The sequence below is a fragment of the Bufo gargarizans genome, chromosome 8, assembly GCF_014858855.1.
Source record: "Bufo gargarizans isolate SCDJY-AF-19 chromosome 8, ASM1485885v1, whole genome shotgun sequence".
Classification (NCBI taxonomy): domain Eukaryota; kingdom Metazoa; phylum Chordata; class Amphibia; order Anura; family Bufonidae; genus Bufo; species Bufo gargarizans.
Genome location: NC_058087.1, coordinates 191,843,612 through 191,861,218, shown reverse-complemented (window position 1 = coordinate 191,861,218; position 17,607 = coordinate 191,843,612). Strand labels below are relative to the sequence as shown.

Genomic DNA, 17,607 nt, shown 5'->3' with positions numbered 1-17,607 from the left:
TCCGTCAGTCAAACTGGGTGGGTGCAGGGGGGTGCCTACAGGTGCTGGAAAGACAGGAACTACAGGTACCAGCCAGTACTACACATCTCACGGATTATCTATACGTTACACAGATGGCAGAAACGTGATTTGAACACAGCCTTCGGGTGCTGCCCCATGTTGAGGTTTTTGGAGTTGATTCAAATAAACGGGTAAGATAGTCCCTGTTTTTAGGGGGCATTCACACTGGATTTTCAGTCTGCATCAGATCTGTGTTTTGTGGATTAGATGCGAACCCATTAATTTCAATGGGACCTCAAAAGATGCTGACAGCACACCGTGTGCTATCCACATCCGTATGTCTGTCCCGCGGCCACGAAAAAAAGAAAGCTAGAACATGTCCTACTGTCTAGTTTGCAGATAAGACTAAGCAATTCTAGCAGAGGGCAGGACATGCTGAATGCAGAACGCACACGGCCGGTATACATGTTTAGCGGATCTGCAATCTGTCCACCGCAGAGGGAATACGGTCGTGTGAATGCCCCGTACACTTTCTCTCCTTTTATCATCCACATCTGGTTTTGGATTCAAAACTGCCTGAAAAAACCTGAGAAATACGAACGTATTCGTTCCGTTCCGTGCATTGGGAACCGCAATTTGCAGTCCCAAATGCACGGGCAACCTCTGTGCGGGCGCCGGGACAGATCCAGACCCATTCAACTTGAATGGGTCGGCATCCGTCTGTTACGCAAAAAGATAGAGCAAGTTCTATCTTTTTGCGGAACGGAAGTACGGAACGGAACCCCGCGGAAGCACTCCGTAGTGCTTATGTAGTGTTCCGTTCCGTGCTTCTGTTCTGCATCTCCGGATTTGCAGACCCATTCAAGTCAATGGGTCCGCATCCGTGATGCGGAATGCACATGGAACGGTGCCGTGTATTGCGGATCCGCCTATGCGGTCCGCAATACGGCAGCGGGACACCTACGGTCGTGTGCAGGAGGCCTAAGAATAAGTCACGTTGGGGCACACTTACTAATGGTAAAGATGTAAAAAGTGTCGCAAGTCTGTCCGTCCGTGCGACACATGCTGGGGCTGGGACTCCAACTAGGGTGGCCGCTGGCTTCACCCCAGAAAGCCGTACCTAACTGGCCACGCCACCAAATTTCGAAATCGCGCCCGCCCTTTACGGTGCTTCATTAAGCCACGCCCTGTTCCATTAAGCCATGCCCGTTCCATTAAGCCACGCCCCATTGCCAGCAAAAAAAGGTGGCGGGGGGAGAACGTTCATACCGGAATGTGAGATGGGGGCAGCCCAGGGTGCTTCTCTCCCCCTCAGTCAGCCACAGGGAGCCATGTCTGCGGCTCTAGTGACTGACTGGGGCTGAGAGAAGACTCAGTCAGTTAATATGTTGCTGCAGCTCACGCTCATAGCGCAATGCTGCGTCAGCTACTGAAAAGGAGGAAAACCCTGCGTCTGTCCAGGGCCTGCGCCGGACGAAGGACAGGGAGCCAGAAAACCGGACTGTCCGGCCTACAGCCAGACGTCGGGCCACCCTAACTCCAACCCCTGCAAATTTACTTACATTTGCGCTTGGAAACAGATGCAAATGTTAGATAAAAACGACGCCAGCTGGGGGTTGTAGTAGTTTTTACTCCAGACTGCCAAAGATGTGCCCAATTTATGGCGAGGCCCAGGACTCCTCATTAGAAGTATCTAGCGGCAGCGCAGAGGGGGAACCTAAGACTGGCTTAGAGCTTAGACTGCTGGTCTTAGTAAATGTGCCCAAATTAGTTTTTGAGGGGAGGCTTTGAGGCAGATTGTTCAGCCACATCCATGGGGGGAATTTGGAAGGAATTGGAAATATAAAGGAAAATCCACCTCAAAACCTGGGGGAGATTCATCATCAAATGGGTGTAAAGAAAAACTGCCTCAGTTACCCATAGCAACCAATCAGATTCCACCTTTCATTTTCCAAAGGAGCTGAGAGAAATGAAAGGTGGACTCTGATTGGTTGCTATGGGCGACTAAGACAGTTCTACTTTACACCAGGTTTGATAAATCTCCAGTGATTCAGAGCCAAACCAGGTGCCGATCTCCTCTTCATTATAGGTCCATTTCTGGTTACCAATCACTGACCAAACACCGGGACGCATTTACTAAGTGTTTGCGCCTGTTTTTAGTCTACAAAATGCTGTTTCAGACAGTGTTATGTTTTGGTGCCTCATTCAACTTTTTCGATTTTTTATACAAATAGAGAAGTTTTTGTAAGGCCTCTTGCACACGACCGCATGGCTTTTTCAGTATTTTACTGTCTGAAAAAAACGGATCCGCAAAAAATACGGACGACGTCCGTGTGTATTCCGTTTTTTGCGGAACGCAACAGCGGGCCCCCAATAGAACAGTACTATCCTTGTCCATTATGCGGACAATAATAGGACATGTTCTATCTTTGAACGGAACGGAAAAACGGAAATATGGAAACGGAATGCATACGGAGTACATTTTTTTTGCAGACCCATTGAAATGAATGCATTCCGTTTCCATATTTCCGTTCCGTTCAAAGATAGAACATGTCCTATTATTGCCCGCATAATGGACAAGGATAGTACGGAACATATACGGACCACAAAAAACGGAATGGAAATGGAAAAAAAAACATTCGTGTGCAAGAGGCCCCACTTTTGTGACTTTTTTTTTACCTATTTATGTAACAGGTCTAATTTCTACTCCGCCCCAGCGCTGACGTACTTTTCTTTGTCTGTTTTCAGTGGTGAAGTGCGACTTTTCTCCGCACAGATGTGACTTTTTTCATGTGCAAATACAGTAAATTAGACCAGTCTGTGTGACTATGGACCTGTTTAAGGGCTCATGCACACGCCCGTTGGCTTTTTTGCAGTCTGAAAATTGCGTACCGCCCATGTGCGTTCAGTATTTTGCGGAAAGAAGCGGCCTGCCCCTAATAGAACCATCTGATCCTTGTCCGTAATGTGAACAGGAATAGGACATGTGCGAATTTTAATAAATACTTGTCAAAAAGAATGACAGCCGAAGGAAATACGCCGGTCTAATTTTACGGCCAGAAACAGGCGAGCGCGATAAATGCGCCCCTCTGACTGTGTTTAAGCGGACCGCGGGCATGGTCAGGCCAGGTTCTCTGATGCAGTCTCCGGAAGCCAAAATCAGGACTGGATCATAAAAGGAGAGAAAATATAAAGAACAGATACGACTTCTCTTTTTTGAATTCACTCCTGATTTTGGCTTCCAAAACTGCATCAGGAAACCTGACCGTGTGAACGTGTCCTTAGGGAGAGACCCAGAGTAAAGCGGTCGCTGTGAAGTGGCCTCATGTTCATTAGTGGAAACCCTTGATTAGCAGCAGGAGAGGACTCTCTTGTCTTCTTCTTATTATGCGCTTCATACCGGTCTGTCCCGTTTCAGGTTTGGTACCAACGCTCCACCCTGTGCCCCAGGTGTACATAATTACCAGGACACAGCTCAGGTTTTCGCTCCCAGTCTGTGCCGAGTCCATGGAGGGGAGTTCTCTCTGAGCTGCGTTCTCCTGTAACGTTTGATTTGCTGCTTGTAGAGACTTGTACCTGGAGCTAAAGCCATGGCGGCGGTGCAGGCGACGCTTGTGCAGAGATAGATTCGTCAGCCTGCTGGAGCTGGCGGTCACGCACCAAGCGTTTAAATTATTTAGCATGGGGTCATTTTTGATCAGGATGTTTTCCGGTCCGTCAGCATTCTGTTTTGCGACTGGACGCTGCAAGCTGCATAAAAACGGGGAAAAAAGGGATTCAGCACTGAAAACAATGTAAGACAATGGCGATGGATCCGTTTTTGTAGGAGCCTAAAAAACCAGATCCGTCACCAATTGACTTTCAATGTATTTAGTGACGAATCCATTTTGACTTCACACAAACGCACCCTAACGGAACGGATGCATCCTGATGTGTAATCAAAACAGATCCGTTTAATTCCGATATTGAGATCCTCTGCTGGTTCTCTATACCAGAACTAACAACCCAAGTGTGAAAGTAGCCTTACAACCGCGTCTGCCGGCGACTAGTGTTGGGCTAACTTGTGTTTTCAAGTTCGGCGTTCGGGTTGTCTAAGAATCCCGTTATGGATTGCACTACCACGGACCATAGCGGATTCTATGACCGCATGCACTATGGCCAGCATAGACTTCTATTATGACGGAATGCAGTACGGAATTCCTCTTCTAGGCTTCCGTGGTGCGTGCCGCTATGGTCCGTGGTAGCGGAATTCATAGCTGGATTCTTAGATAACCGGAACCTGCACGACAAACTTGAAAACACAAGTTTGTTCAAAACTACTGACGACTAGTCCGATGGCCGGGGCTGGAACTATTGCTTTCGGTTATTTGGCTGAGGATGAACGCCCCTGCGGGGGGAACGCCCCTACGGCACTCGCGTAGAGATTACATGAAGAAAACCCCTTTAAAGAGGTTGCCATAAAAAAATAAATCTTTATTTTCACTTGGCAGAAATTCATCCACCGTAGTTTGTGGATTGTGTGTGCTGCTTACACCGCCTTATGAGGGGCTCTCATTACACACAATGTAGTGGGCAGGCGTAAAAAAATAAATAAAATAAAAATAAAAATTCTAAATGGAGTGAAATTGCAAAAATAAAATAAAAAATATTCTGACACAGTTTTACAGGTTTTGTTTTTTGTGGCGTTCCCGTGATTACAGAGAACTCATTTATGTAGTTTTCCTTGTGTTTTATCATTTTCAAAACCACAGGAACTTTAAAAAACATTTTTTTTTTCATTGCCAAATTCTGATGCCAATGGGGGTCATTTATCAAAAGCAGAACTGGCTTAGCTGCCTATAGCAGCCAATCAGAATCCACCTTTCATTTCTCAGAGCTCCTATGGAAAATGAAAGGTGCAATCTGATTGGCTGCTAGGAACAACTTAGGCTACTTTCACACCTGCGTTCAGGTGTCCGTTCGTGAGCTCCGTTTGAAGGGGCTCACAAGCGGCCCTGAACGCAGCCGTCTGGCCCTAATGCATTCTCAGTGGATGCGGATCCACTGAGAATGCATCCGCCTGCCAGCGCTCAGCCTCCGCTCCGCTCAGTGAGCGGACACCTGAACGCTGCAAGCAGCGTTCGGTTGTCCGCCTGGCCGTGCGGAGGCGAGCGGATCCGTTCCGACTTATAATGGAAGTCAATGGGGACGGATCCGCTTGAAGATGACACCATATGGCTCAATCTTCAAGCGGATCCGTCCCCCATTGACTTTCAATGTAAAGTCTGGACGGATCCGCTCAGGCTACTATCACACTTAGAAAAATTTTCTAAGTTATAATGCAGACGGATCCGCTCGAACGCTAGTGTGAAAGTAGCCTAAGCCAGTTCTACTCTACACCAGTTTTGATAAATCTCCCCCAGTAACTTTTACGTCTCTAAAGCGTTATCAGGGCTAATTTTTTTTCATTACGCCATCTAGTTATGGGATAAGTACTTATGATTTATGCTACATTCCGCGGAATCCAGACCCATTAATTTCAATGGGTCTGTGTACATGAGCGTTGGTTTTCACGCATCACTTGTGCGTTGCGTGAAAATCGCAGCATGTTCTATATTCAGCAATTTTTTATTTATTTTTTATTTTTTTTTCCCACGCAACGCTGGCCCCATAGAAGTGAATGGGGCTGCATGAAAATCGCATCCGGAAGCAAGGGCGGATGCGATGCGTTTTTCACTGATGGTTGCTGAGAGATGTTGTTTGTAAACATTCAGTTTTTTATCACGTGCGTGCAAAACGCATTAAATCGCATTGCGCCCGCGAGATAAAAACTGAACAACTGAACGTGATCGCAAACAAAACTGAATGGGCTTGCTTGTGAAATTGCGCAGTTTTCATTGAACGCATCCGCAACGCATTTGGACCTAATCTGGACAAGCTCATCTGCAAGGTGCCTAAGTGTTTTGCAGTACGCAAATTGCGGATTCGCAAAGCACGGATACTGGCCGTGTGTGTGTTTCGTATTTTGCAGAACACACACGACCAGCCCTATATAGAAATCCCTATTCTTGTCCTCGATTGCGAACAAGAATAAGACGCGCTCTATTATTATTATTTTTTATGGGCCGTGGAACAGAACTACGAATGCAGACAGCACACAGTGTACTGTCCACATCTTTTGCGAACCCATTGAAATTAATGGATCTGCACCCGTTCCGCAAATTTGGGGAATAGATACAGACCCAGGAAAAACGGTCATCTCAATGCAACCTTAAAAGTTCAGGCATAAATAAATACGGAAATACCGATTTTAGATTTTTTTAATTATATATTATTATTATTATTATTATTTTTTAGTTTTTATGCTTATTTTCTTATACACAGGAGCAGTATTATAGTAGTTATATTCTTGTACATAGGAGGCAGTATTATAGTAGTTATATTCTTGTACATAGGAGCAGTATTATAGTAGTTATATTCTTGTACATAGGAGGCAGTATTATAGTAGTTATATTCTTGTACATAGGAGCAGTATTATAGTAGTTATATTCTTGTACATAGGAGGCAGTATTATAGTAGGTATATTCTTGTACATAGGAGCAGTATTATAGTAGATATATTCTTGTACATAGGAGCAGTATTATAGTAGTTATATTCTTGTACATAGGAGCAGTATTATAGTAGTTATATTCTTGTACATAGGAGCAGTATTATAGTAGATATATTATTGTACATAGGAGCAGTATTATAGTAGTTATATTCTTGTACATAGGAGAAGTATTATAGTAGTTATATTCTTGTACATAGGGGCAGTATTATAGTAGTTATATTCTTGTACATAGGAGCAGTATTATAGTAGTTATATTCTTGTACATAGGAGGCAGTATTATAGTAGTTATATTCTTGTACATAGGAGGCAGTATTATAGTAGTTATATTCTTGTACATAGGAGGCAGTATTATGGTAGTTATATTCTTGTACACAGGAGGCAGTATTATAGTAGTTATATTCTTGTACATAGGAGGCAGTATTATAGTAGTTATATTCTTGTACATAGGAGCAGTATTATAGTAGTTATATTCTTGTACATAGGAGCAGTATTATAGTAGTTATATTCCTGTACATAGGAGCAGTATTATAGTAGTTATATTCTTGTACATAGGAGGCAGTATTATAGTAGTTATATTCTTGTACACAGGAGGCAGTATTATAGTAGTTATATTCTTGTACACAGGAGGCAGTATTATAGTAGTTATATTCTTGTACATAGGAGCAGTATTGTAGTAGTTATATTCTTGTACATAGGAGCAGTATTATAGTAGTTATATTCCTGTACATAGGAGCAGTATTATAGTAGTTATATTCTTGTACATAGGAGGCAGTATTATGGTAGTTATATTCTTGTACACAGGAGCAGTATTATAGTAGTTATATTCCTGTACATAGGAGGCAGTATAATAGTAGTTATATTCCTGTACATAGGAGCAGTATTATAGTAGTTATATTCCTGTACATAGGAGCAGTATTATGGTAGTTATATTCTTGTACACAGGAGCAGTATTATGGTAGTTATATTCTTGTACACAGGAGCAGTATTATGGTAGTTATATTCTTGTACACAGGAGCAGTATTATGGTAGTTATATTCTTGCACACAGGAGGCAGTATTATAGTAGTTTATATTCTTGTACATAGGAGGCAGTATTATAGTAGTTATTTTCTTGTACATAGGAGCAGTATTACAGCAGTTATATTCTTGTACATAGGAGCAGTATTATAGTAGTTATATTCCTGTACATAGGAGCAGTATTATAGTAGTTATATTCTTGTACATAGGAGCAGTATTATAGTAGTTATATTCTTGTACATAGGAGCAGTATTATAGTAGTTATATTCTTGTACATAGGAGCAGTATTATAGTAGTTATATTCTTGTACATAGGAGCAGTATTATAGTAGTTATATTCTTGTACATAGCTTTATTTACAAATGCCTGCTCGGGCAATAACAACCTATCTTGGCCCAAGTGCAAATTTAATACTTCACTTTTATTGTTTAGTTCATTAAAAAGTGTCACTGATATATGTGATTCACATGTGATGAGACACAGACACACGAACAGAATAGCCTACTAAAGTGTTAAAAACACAGTCACACGACCCACTGTGAGAGATGATAGATGTGGCCGATAAGAGGCGATGCATATAATCGCTTGCTCCAAAATACGTGAAGAGCAAAGGAGAATGTGGTGCCACTAAGTCCCGCATATATTGTACCAGTGAAATTCTACTGGACTGTCGGTCCAAAAACCATAGTGGGAGAGTGATGCCTCAATCCCACTATGTAGATCAAGAAAAATATGTTAAACCCACCCCTGTTTATTAATGCCAGGGTGTGTTTGCCACGTCCGCAGGTGCTGGTGACCTATCTGACTATCCACATTATTACCCTTTATTTGTAAAGGAAGGGGGGGGGGATTGGTTTCATCACCCCACTACTCAAATGGAAGTACTATTTGGCACCAGTACTTTAATACAGACAGTGGCTTCACTATTAACCACCTAGAATGGTGGTACATTCAGGGTTAACATTAGTGTTTTCCTCTTAAATGGTACAGCCTGTTTGACATGCCAGGCACGTACCATATGGTACTGAGGGGACTGGTGACACTACTCTCCCACTAAGTGAAAAGCCTGCTGGTGGTGCCAGACAGGTTACAGTACAATAATCAGCCTAATGACACTCTCCAGCAGTGGTGGACATGACTGCTATTTAAAACTTAAATCTGCCCCCCGACATGTTTCGCCAGTTACACTGGCTTCCTCAGGGGTAACGGGCAGCAATGGATTACATACGATGCCGGAAGTAGATGTAGTGTTCTAATGATTGACACCAAGAGGCGCCCTATCCACCACGGAGGCGGAACTTTCCCCCAACCAATCGCCGCGACAGAGGAGGCTGACATCATCACTCCATGCCAGCCCTCCCCGTCGCGACCCGATTGACATCATCGCCTCGCCATACGTTCGCAGCGCGCATGCGCTAATACTCGAAAAACGGCCCTCCGGCCGTACACCTCATTGCGCATGCGCTGCGCCGTAAGTAGCTGCGCACCGACTCTGATCCATGCAAGTGGCACCGGGCATCCCAGAAGGGAGAAAGGTGTGATCTCCCTCCTAACTGGGGTAAAGAAAAAAGGGGGGGGGGGGGGAAGGGGAGAGGGGATGAATGACTGTCATTATAAAAAAAGTTCAATTTAATAATAGATGCAATGGCGGCTACTAGGAAGGACCAATGAGCCATACTTATAGTAGGAAAACTTGGTAAACCCTATTCATAAAAATCGATTATTCCTTAAAATATTAATGTATTGTGAAACAGAACAGACAGCAAAAAGGGGGGGGGGGGGGGGGGGGAAGGTAGGAAAGGGGAGGGGGGGGGGGGGGGGAATTCTCCGGACTAACAATACATGCTCTCACTGATCATTGTTATTAGTATCCATCAGTTGATGCAGTGATTGTTTATGGGTAGGTGGCGCCCACATCTTGCCAATCCAGAACCAATAATTGGTCAATCAAAAGCCTGAAACATTCTACATGTGTAGATGATGCTGCATATGACATATTATATATTATTTCATTTTAATACAAATTATTTACTCCGGCACGGAGAATCCAAAAACTATTGTGACACTGTGTCTGTGTTTAAATATAGATACTACTAATACTCCAACCACTATTGAGGTGGGTGGATGAAAAATTCTGATTTTTGACCTATTTATTCCAAAAAGATAACTCCCAAGTTATAAAAAAGCAGTGAAAGCGAAACCTTCATTGAGTCCCTTTGGGTTTAAACTGTCAAGGCGATAAATCCACCTGGTTTCTTCTTGTAAAAGAATGACATCCAGGTTGCCTTTTCTTGCTCCTAAAGTCTTTTTGCAGATGCCCCAGAATTTTAACACCCTATGGTCACCCCCATGATGACTTCTAACATGTCTGGAGATGGATGTATCCGCAAGAGTGTTGATGCTACTAATGTGTTGGCAAATCCTTCTCCTAAATTCCTGAGATGTTTTGCCAACGTAAATTTTTAGACAAGGACATTGGATGGCATAAACTATACCTTTGGTCTTGCAATTAATATATTGCCTAATCTGGTATTCTTTTTTATCAACAGGATTGATGAAAGACCGACATTTCTTCACAAGGGGACAATAGACGCAATTGCCACATGGGTAAGTGCCCACTACATTTGATTTCAACCAAGTTGTTTTTTGTGGTTCCGGACGAAAGAAACTATGGACTAGTACATCCTTGAGGTTCCTGCCACGGCGATAGGTTACACTAGGATTGGATGTAATGATTGACCTCAGATCATTGTCAGCCCACAGAACATGCCAATGCTTTCTAAGAATGCCAAACACCTTATTATTCTGTGCATCAAACGTGCCAATGCATCTCACCATATGCACCTTCGAAACCACAGACGAGTTGGTCAGAAGTTCCGTCCTATTGGTCCTACTTGCCCTGGCATAGGCCTGATGTAGAACCTTTTTTGGATAGCCTCTAGCTCGGAATCGATCATATAAGATTTTACTTTCTTTTTCAAAGCTAGCTTCGTCCGAGCAATTCCTACGGGCCCTGATATATTGCCCTATAGGTATTCCTTTCTTAAGAGGTCTAGGATGGAAGCTATTCCATTCCAATAGACTGTTCGTCGCTGTGGGTTTCCGGTAAACTTCTGACCGGATGTGGCCATCAGGGTCCAGGGTCAATTTTAAATCCAGGAAAGTGATAGTGCTGTCATTTATCTCTGAAGTGAATGCCATGCCAATGGCATTATTGTTAAGTACTGTAACAAAACGGTGAAAGTTATCGGTGGTGCCATCCCAGAGGATTAGTACATCATCAATGTACCTCCCCCAAAATAAAATGTGCTGAGTGAATTCAGAAAGATCCGACGTGAAAACAATCGTGTCTTCCCACCACCCCAAAAATAGATTAGCATAATTTGGTGCACATTTACTTCCCATTGCGGTCCCGACAAGTTGTAAATAGTATTGGCCGTCAAAAAGAAAGTAATTGTGTGTGAGTAAATAATGAAGGAGAGTTAGAAGAAACTCATTATGTGCGTGAAACTGAATACTTTTTGTTGACAGAAAAGTGGAAACCGCCTTTATCCCTAAATCATGCTTGATGTTAGTATAAAGGGCCTCAACATCGAGGCTGGCAAGTTTCGTTATCTGAGTGACCTGGATATCTTGGAGCCTGATGACCACATCCTTAGTATCCCTAATAAATGATGGTAGGCTGGGCACAAAAGGTGCTATGAATTCATCAATATATTGACTGATGTTTTCGGTCAGACTGTTGTTACCAGACACTATCGGCCTGCCTGGTACCGGTCGTCTCTGTTTGTGCACTTTAGGGATCGCATAGATGGTAGCGATCGTCGGGTGTGCATTGAAGAGATATTTATATTCCTCTTTTGATATTAGTTTTTCAACCTTAGCGGCAGTCAAAATTCCTTTCAATTCCGCTAGGAACCTATCTGTTGGATTACAATCCAACTTCTGGTATGTGTCACTTTGTTGAACCAAGACCTCAACCATTTTTTGATAGTCCTGTTTGTCCATAATGGACAAACAGGACTATCAAAAAATGGTTGAGGTCTTGGTTCAACAAAGTGACACATACCAGAAGTTGGATTGTAATCCAACAGATAGGTTCCTAGCGGAATTGAAAGGAATTTTGACTGCCGCTAAGGTTGAAAAACTAATATCAAAAGAGGAATATAAATATCTCTTCAATGCACACCCGACGATCGCTACCATCTATGCGATCCCTAAAGTGCACAAACAGAGACGACCGGTACCAGGCAGGCCGATAGTGTCTGGTAACAACAGTCTGACCGAAAACATCAGTCAATATATTGATGAATTCATAGCACCTTTTGTGCCCAGCCTACCATCATTTATTAGGGATACTAAGGATGTGGTCATCAGGCTCCAAGATATCCAGGTCACTCAGATAACGAAACTTGCCAGCCTCGATGTTGAGGCCCTTTATACTAACATCAAGCATGATTTAGGGATAAAGGCGGTTTCCACTTTTCTGTCAACAAAAAGTATTCAGTTTCACGCACATAATGAGTTTCTTCTAACTCTCCTTCATTATTCACTCACACACAATTACTTTCTTTTTGACGGCCAATACTATTTACAACTTGTCGGGACCGCAATGGGAAGTAAATGTGCACCAAATTATGCTAATCTATTTTTGGGGTGGTGGGAAGACACGATTGTTTTCACGTCGGATCTTTCTGAATTCACTCAGCACATTTTATTTTGGGGGAGGTACATTGATGATGTACTAATCCTCTGGGATGGCACCACCGATAACTTTCACCGTTTTGTTACAGTACTTAACAATAATGCCATTGGCATGGCATTCACTTCAGAGATAAATGACAGCACTATCACTTTCCTGGATTTAAAATTGACCCTGGACCCTGATGGCCACATCCGGTCAGAAGTTTACCGGAAACCCACAGCGACGAACAGTCTATTGGAATGGAATAGCTTCCATCCTAGACCTCTTAAGAAAGGAATACCTATAGGGCAATATATCAGGGCCCGTAGGAATTGCTCGGACGAAGCTAGCTTTGAAAAAGAAAGTAAAATCTTATATGATCGATTCCGAGCTAGAGGCTATCCAAAAAAGGTTCTACATCAGGCCTATGCCAGGGCAAGTAGGACCAATAGGACGGAACTTCTGACCAACTCGTCTGTGGTTTCGAAGGTGCATATGGTGAGATGCATTGGCACGTTTGATGCACAGAATAATAAGGTGTTTGGCATTCTTAGAAAGCATTGGCATGTTCTGTGGGCTGACAATGATCTGAGGTCAATCATTACATCCAATCCTAGTGTAACCTATCGCCGTGGCAGGAACCTCAAGGATGTACTAGTCCATAGTTTCTTTCGTCCGGAACCACAAAAAACAACTTGGTTGAAATCAAATGTAGTGGGCACTTACCCATGTGGCAATTGCGTCTATTGTCCCCTTGTGAAGAAATGTCGGTCTTTCATCAATCCTGTTGATAAAAAAGAATACCAGATTAGGCAATATATTAATTGCAAGACCAAAGGTATAGTTTATGCCATCCAATGTCCTTGTCTAAAAATTTACGTTGGCAAAACATCTCAGGAATTTAGGAGAAGGATTTGCCAACACATTAGTAGCATCAACACTCTTGCGGATACATCCATCTCCAGACATGTTAGAAGTCATCATGGGGGTGACCATAGGGTGTTAAAATTCTGGGGCATCTGCAAAAAGACTTTAGGAGCAAGAAAAGGCAACCTGGATGTCATTCTTTTACAAGAAGAAACCAGGTGGATTTATCGCCTTGACAGTTTAAACCCAAAGGGACTCAATGAAGGTTTCGCTTTCACTGCTTTTTTATAACTTGGGAGTTATCTTTTTGGAATAAATAGGTCAAAAATCAGAATTTTTCATCCACCCACCTCAATAGTGGTTGGAGTATTAGTAGTATCTATATTTAAACACAGACACAGTGTCACAATAGTTTTTGGATTCTCCGTGCCGGAGTAAATAATTTGTATTAAAATGAAATAATATATAATATGTCATATGCAGCATCATCTACACATGTAGAATGTTTCAGGCTTTTGATTGACCAATTATTGGTTCTGGATTGGCAAGATGTGGGCGCCACCTACCCATAAACAATCACTGCATCAACTGATGGATACTAATAACAATGATCAGTGAGAGCATGTATTGTTAGTCCGGAGAATTCCCCCCCCCCCCCCTCCCCTTTCCTACCTTCCCCCCCCCCCCCCCCCTTTTTGCTGTCTGTTCTGTTTCACAATACATTAATATTTTAAGGAATAATCGATTTTTATGAATAGGGTTTACCAAGTTTTCCTACTATAAGTATGGCTCATTGGTCCTTCCTAGTAGCCGCCATTGCATCTATTATTAAATTGAACTTTTTTTATAATGACAGTCATTCATCCCCTCTCCCCTTCCCCCCCCCCCCCCCTTTTTTTTTTTCTTTACCCCAGTTAGGAGGGAGATCACACCTTTCTCCCTTCTGGGATGCCCGGTGCCACTTGCATGGATCAGAGTCGGTGCGCAGCTACTTACGGCGCAGCGCATGCGCAATGAGGTGTACGGCCGGAGGGCCGTTTTTCGAGTATTAGCGCATGCGCGCTGCGAACGTATGGCGAGGCGATGATGTCAATCGGGTCGCGACGGGGAGGGCTGGCATGGAGTGATGATGTCAGCCTCCTCTGTCGCGGCGATTGGTTGGGGGAAAGTTCCGCCTCCGTGGTGGATAGGGCGCCTCTTGGTGTCAATCATTAGAACACTACATCTACTTCCGGCATCGTATGTAATCCATTGCTGCCCGTTACCCCTGAGGAAGCCAGTGTAACTGGCGAAACATGTCGGGGGGCAGATTTAAGTTTTAAATAGCAGTCATGTCCACCACTGCTGGAGAGTGTCATTAGGCTGATTATTGTACTGTAACCTGTCTGGCACCACCAGCAGGCTTTTCACTTAGTGGGAGAGTAGTGTCACCAGTCCCCTCAGTACCATATGGTACGTGCCTGGCATGTCAAACAGGCTGTACCATTTAAGAGGAAAACACTAATGTTAACCCTGAATGTACCACCATTCTAGGTGGTTAATAGTGAAGCCACTGTCTGTATTAAAGTACTGGTGCCAAATAGTACTTCCATTTGAGTAGTGGGGTGATGAAACCAATCCCCCCCCCCTTCCTTTACAAATAAAGGGTAATAATGTGGATAGTCAGATAGGTCACCAGCACCTGCGGACGTGGCAAACACACCCTGGCATTAATAAACAAGGGTGGGTTTAACATATTTTTCTTGATCTACATAGTGGGATTGAGGCATCACTCTCCCACTATGGTTTTTGGACCGACAGTCCAGTAGAATTTCACTGGTACAATATATGCGGGACTTAGTGGCACCACATTCTCCTTTGCTCTTCACGTATTTTGGAGCAAGCGATTATATGCATCGCCTCTTATCGGCCACATCTATCATCTCTCACAGTGGGTCGTGTGACTGTGTTTTTAACACTTTAGTAGGCTATTCTGTTCGTGTGTCTGTGTCTCATCACATGTGAATCACATATATCAGTGACACTTTTTAATGAACTAAACAATAAAAGTGAAGTATTAAATTTGCACTTGGGCCAAGATAGGTTGTTATTGCCCGAGCAGGCATCTGTAAATAAAGTTGTTATTAACCTTGCCCAGGTTAGGTCCTAAATCTATTATTTATTCTTGTACATAGGAGGCAGTATTATAGTAGTTATATTCTTGTACATAGGAGCAGTATTATAGTAGATATATTATTGTACATAGGAGCAGTATTATAGTAGTTATATTCCTGTACATAGGAGCAGTATTATAGTAGTTATATTCTTGTACATAGGAGCAGTATTATAGTAGTTATATTCTTGTACATAGGAGGCAGTATTATAGTAGTTATATTCTTGTACATAGCAGCAGTATTATAGCAGTTATATCCCTGTACATAGGGGCAGTATTATAGTAGTTATATTCTTGTACATAGGAGCAGTATTATAGTAGTTATATTCTTGTACATAGGAGCAGTATTATAGTAGTTATATTCTTGTACATAGGAGCAGTATTATAGTAGTTATATCCCTGTACATAGGGGCAGTATTATAGTAGTTATATTCTTGTACATAGGAGCAGTATTATAGTAGTTATATTCTTGTACATAGGAGCAGTATTATAGTAGTTATATTCTTGTACATAGGAGCAGTATTATAGTAGTTATATTCCTGTACATAGGAGCAGTATTATAGTAGTTATATTCTTGTCCATTCTTTCATGTAGGAATGTTTGACTGAAGGTGGCATTTACTGTGCTGGAAATTGTGATAAATCTTGGAATATATTGCCTTGCAGGTTACCTGGCAGACAATGGACGTGAAGGCCTACCTCCAGAGGGTGAATTTGACAGATACTGCACCGCCTTCCCTATCTGCATTACGTGAATTACACCGCCACCATGTACACTCTACACTCTGTGCCTGTGGAAGGTCTCAGCATACATAGCGGGGAGAAAATTATCTTGGATATTCCATGGATATATGATAAAATAGTTGTTAGGAGACGAGGTGGTTTCTGTTATGAGAACAATGGACTTTTCTTATGGGTGCTGCAACAACTGGGCTACAAAACACAGGTGCTGTCATCCAGAGCGAGGAGCCCAATATTTGGCACTTTTGGTCCACCTTTTGACCATATGATATTGATGGTAGAAGTAAAAGGAAGGAGATGGCTTTGTGATGTTGGTTATGGTGAAGGGATTGTTGAGCCATTTCCACTGGAGGATGGATGGGAAGAGGAGCAGGACAGCGGTGTGTATCGGTTACGGGTAGAAGGAGATGAGTGGTATATGGAGAAGAAGGATGGCGGCTGGAGAAGTCTCTTCAAGTTTACCCTCCAGGAGAGGACATTAGAGGATTTTCGGGATATGTGTGAATATCACCAGACGTCACAAAGGGCTTTATTTGTCCGAAAATCCCTGTGCACCCTACTGCTTTCTCGTGCAAGACTGACGTACATGGGGCATCGGCTGATTAGCACGGAATACACCAAGGGAGGCGGAAGTGTGAAGACCACCCAAGAACTCAATGAAGAGGAGATTCCAGCTATACTCAGAGATACATTTGGGATTGTCCTTAGCAGGAAACTTATACCAAAAGATGACTAACCACCATCATTTTATGCATATCGGGAATGCAATTTCAGATCAGCAAGCTGGCAGCCCCATCATTTATCAACCAAAACCACACCTGCCCCTGTCATCACAGACCTCTGTCCAGTAGGACTATCTTCAACTAGGTCAACTTCAACAACCTGAATGCCCAAGGATTTAGAAACCTGCAGTTTCAGATTGTGCTGACACTTTCTGCTGCGAGAGGGGAGACAGAGCTGTTTTGATTCATCTTTTTTAAACAAAGAAACTTTTACTACCCCGTAGGAAAATTTTAAACTTCACCAATATTTATGTACGAAAATAAAATAGATTGACATACAGTTTGTAAGCGCTATGACTCCTGTCAATCTTTCCAGAAATAGTTAATGCCTATTACAGTTCAGACAGGTGTAATGCGAGTGTCTTTTATCCTCCGTATTACAGCCGTGATTCCCAGGCTGGCTGCGGCTTTCATCACCTGAACATACAGCATCTTAGAGATATATGATGCGTTCAAGGGAATCTGTCACCGGCAACCTCCCTATCAATGCAGAAAGGGAGGGGCTGGCCACAGAAAGGAGCGGAGCTTAGGTGCAACAAGAGCAATAGTGACACCCTTGTTGCACCAAAAGCTAATTTAGGAACGGAGCCTCCAATCCACAAAAGAAAAGCAATGTATCAGGTGAACCACAGCTAAGCGTCTTTGAAAATAGTTGGATGGGGAGGTCACTGGTAACAGATTTCTTTTAAGTGCAGCTCATTGATATCTTAAAGGGGTTTTCCAGTAATAATTATATTTTATGTAATGCCCACAGCCTGTCTCTGGAAAAGGAGATTCA

General features: G+C 42.9%; 1 pseudogene; it reads left to right on the top strand.

The window, feature by feature from the left end:
- The first annotated feature begins 15,987 nt into the window (after positions 1-15,987).
- Positions 15,988-17,067, top strand: LOC122945725 (annotated as a pseudogene).
- Positions 17,068-17,607: the final 540 nt, after the last annotated feature.